Source organism: Anas acuta, chromosome 2 (assembly GCF_963932015.1).
Source record: "Anas acuta chromosome 2, bAnaAcu1.1, whole genome shotgun sequence".
Lineage (NCBI taxonomy): Eukaryota > Metazoa > Chordata > Aves > Anseriformes > Anatidae > Anas > Anas acuta.
Window position 1 is genome coordinate 87,099,444 of NC_088980.1, and position 4,069 is coordinate 87,103,512.

General features: G+C 38.1%; 1 long non-coding RNA gene across 1 annotated transcript; it reads left to right on the forward strand.

Moving 5' to 3' along the window:
- Window positions 1-1,378: 1,378 nt before the first annotated feature.
- On the forward strand, window positions 1,379-3,745 carry LOC137851765 (uncharacterized). The gene is made up of 3 exons (XR_011093445.1): window positions 1,379-1,480; window positions 1,775-1,877; window positions 2,177-3,745. It is a non-coding gene; the product is annotated as an uncharacterized lncRNA (long non-coding RNA).
- Window positions 3,746-4,069: the final 324 nt, after the last annotated feature.

A 4,069-nucleotide genomic window follows, 5' to 3' on the forward strand; every position in this document is an offset into this window, starting at 1 on the left:
AGCAGGTGCATTATACAGCTATTAGAGATGCAAGCTGAATGAAGCATATGGAGTGCCCATTATAATAAAAGTAATTTGCTCTATCTGACTAATTTAAGCATAAAAAATTATAATGATCAATCTTGTATAAAATAGACAGGGATAACTCAGCAATATAATGTTAATTGTCTTAACATTCCAAAGCCCATATCGATTTTTAAATTACATTTTCCAAATGCCTGGTATCCAAGACCTAATGAATTATGTACATGACATATACTTTAAACTTACAGAAAGAGATTTCTGGTCATAAAGCCAGCTGGTCAGAAATTTCACAAAGCAGGCAGTTTTGTATTCAAAGTTGCAAGCAACCTAGCTTTTTTTTTTTTTTTTTTCCCTTCTTTAAAATTCAAAAAGAAAAAGAAAAGAGAGAGAGAGAGAGAGGGAGAGAGAGAAAGGCAGAGAGAAAGAAATGCTGCTGAAGTTACAAAAATTGGCCAGGAGTACTTGTGCTGAGGCAGTCTGGCCCTGTAGACTCCTAAACAGCAAAGGATTTTCAAAGGGTGAATGCTTTGTACTATCTTCTATTCTAACTTCTGAAGGGACCCGTTGGGGTGCTGTCATCATGACATACTTTTCACAATTCTGTCCACAATTTTTCTCTGAGAAATTGAGCAGGCAGTGCATTGACTTGTCCAGGTGCTCTAGTTATGTGTCTTTGGATAGGTTCTTTGGTGTGATGAAAAATCTACTCTTTGAGAAATAGCAAGGTGAATTGAGAATGACAAAGTAATGAGGAAAGGACTGAAGCTTATTGCCATCACAAATAATATAAATGTAAGTTTCTATCTGCCAGCCACCTCCCTTATAAAATAATAGTAGCTGTCAAGTAGCGAAGCTGCAAGGAATGATGATGTTGTTTAAAAAAGCATTTCGCTGCTATGTTTTCTCTTATGAGCAATGTTGATGTATGTAGTTCATGGTGTTCACATGATAAACAGTGTGCCCTCTTTATGAAATCAAGTTGTTGTATATCACACCCCCAGAAGCAGCAGTGTAGGAAAAGGAAGAAATAACAATACAATGGGAACAATGAAGTTGTAGGTTTGTCCTTGCAATTAATCAGTAAGGCATGACAGACTGTGTGCCAGTGCTGCTTAATCACCTCTTGGGTGCTTGGTGAGGCGTGGTACAAAGTTAAAGCCTTCCAGCACATCCAAACTGAACATTAATCACCAGTGCAGGGCAGCCTGTGTGACACAGCCGCGTTACAGAAGGGTTGCTGTGAAGCTCTGACTTACTCCAAGGAGCAGCCTTGGCCTCCCTGATGTGTGGGACAGATCTGACACAGATGCTGCAGATTGCTTGGTCCCGCACAGGCACAAAATCTTGGGGCTGACTCCTAACCACTGCCTCTCTGTGCTGTCTTCCCCCACAACATCCCTTACTCTCACCTCCCCAGGACAGCTGAGAGCCCAGTGAAACAGGCTTCTGCCACCAGGTGGGTGGGGAAATACTTCACCTATCCAAAGAACTGCTGTTTTAGGGGCTTTTGTTTTCTTTGTCTTTATCTTGTCAACTCCACAGAAAGGGCTGATGATCTTGGAGCAGTAGTAATAACTGCATCCTTGGGGGGCAGGAACTCGACTGCTCCCATGTGGCTTTTCTGACATTATTGACACAGAGATGAAATTGCATTCGTCCAGCCCAACAAATCATACTGGATGGCCTTTCTGAAAGCATTGCCTCTACTGATAGGTATCTCACGCCTTTTAACTAACTCTCATTTTCACAGAAATATCCTGGGGCCCATTTTAAAAATCAAGCTTAAAACAAAACTTCAGCAAGATGATGACAGAGGGTATATGAAGAGATGAAATTAAAGGCAAGTGGAGAAGGTAATAGGTAAAAGAAGACCTTTTACTTAGCAGTGCCAGGGTTTCATATCAGAAACAGCTGACAATCCTTTTTAGCCCTGTTACTTTGGCTTTGTAGGCAGGAGTTAAATTTACTGTAGTTGACACAACACAGTCTGAAGTAATTTGGCTATCATGACTTCTTAACTATGATAAAAATGCTCCCTCTGAGGTGCGCAACAGTATGTAAGAAAACTTTATTATATGGAACTGAGAACTGTGTCCAACTATGCTAATAAGAAACAGTTAAAGTAAGAAATTACTGTTTGTGATTTCTCAAGGTACAGAAGCTTGGTAGGATGGAGAGTCTGGCATCAAAGATGTTCCCATCAAGAGGGAAACATTTAAAAGAACAAACCACAACATAGGAGCAATGTAAAAAAGCAAGATATGAAGGGAAGCTGTGTAGTTGTCTGCAAGTGAAGGTGGTTGTTCTGAAATACCAGTGGTAATTATAAAACTGTGGTTTGTTGTTTTTTTTTTTTTTTTTTTTTTTTTCAGTGCACAAATGATAACAAAGTTGCAGGGCTCAGAAACAGTTCAGTGATGTTCAGAAATGCACTCCTGTTTCGTTTCTTCCCCAAAATCTCTTGAAGTTGGCTGCTCTGCAGGTGATTTCTCCACAGCAGAGACCGGAGACTGACTCACAAGAAGGACAGATAGTATAGGAGTTACATTGCTGTCCATCAGCCATCGTTTCAGTGTGTTAGCTTAAGATTTAACTAAAAAATAATTTATTGCTATTCTCCCCTTAGTGTTGAGAAAGATCTTGTATCACTAGGGTCCAGGAACATGTAAACAGTCTCTTCATGGTGAACTTGCCTAAGGGAGTAAATGTATTTCTGCTGGGCTAATGGTTGTATCTGGGGAGAATGTCACATATCAGCCCACAGAGATTATTTCTCTTTTTTTTTTTTTTTTTTTTGTCAGTTACAGGAAAAAGATATACTTGGGTCACTGAGAGCAAAAATTAAAGGTCATGCAAATTGAGCCCCAGTCATGCTTGCTTTTCTTCACTACTATTCTGCTCCCATTGAAAGAGCTATGAGATCTCACCTATAAGAGTAGGCACCAAGAGAGAAAAGCTTCTCTTGCTTTTATGGACACAGCAACAAAGCACAGGAAATCTTCGAGTTTCAGGGTTTACCACTGAGCACCAGGGCTTCACGCATGGTCCCCAGTCAGTGAAGCTGAAAGAGTTCAGCAGAGATTAAGTGGATGCTCTCTGAATTAGAATAGAAATGAATTAGAATAGAAAACCCTTTCGGTCTGTCAAAGAAGCACTTTTGTCTTTCAGTCAAGACAAACTATTAATACAATTAAAGAAGAGAGTTAATGTGTTGCTAGAGAACATTAATAAATATTAAAAATATGTACATGTATGGATCTTCTGATTATTTTCACTTTTATTAATACCAGTTTATTTTTAGTTAACTATGTCAGACTATGTCTATCTGTCTGGTTCCTTTGCATGTCTTTGCCCAACTCCTTTTCCCTTGCACATAATCAGAGCTATCTCATTTCTTACATTGGTTCATGAAACAGAAGTTGGAAGTACTGCTAAAGGGATCCATCAAAGAGATTTAATCCTTGTAGGAACTGAATCTGAATTTAGACTTTTGAAATGTTTGGAGTTATATTGATGTCAGTCAGATATCTGAGCCATAATTTCTGGACATATCAATCAGATAGTCTTTCCTCTGCAAATTATACAATTTATAAGTGATGTCAAATTAAAAAAAAAAAAATCGAAAACATAAATAATCATTCATTTAAAAATCAGTGAATTTACAGGCAAGTTTTTACTTTTGTTGTTGTTGTTGTTGTTTGTTTTCAGTTTCCTGAACTGTTTTCTTGCTTAATACATATGTATATATTTTTATATTATTATTTTATTTTTCTTTAACCTAGTATGGTATGTAAGAAATCAATCTTGTTTCCATACTTAAAATAAAAATAAAATTAATCCCAAATGGTTAAGATCATCCAGTACTTCTGCACATCCGTTCGGCCTAACTGCTTTACAAGGGCATAATATCTGCTCTAGTTATTTGGTTAGTCATCTATGTTTATCACTGTCTGCACATTTGAAAGGCACATGGTGACGGATTTTGTCCCCAGAAGAGGTGAGGGGGGACAAAAGCCTATGAGTAACAGGCACATATGTTAATCTC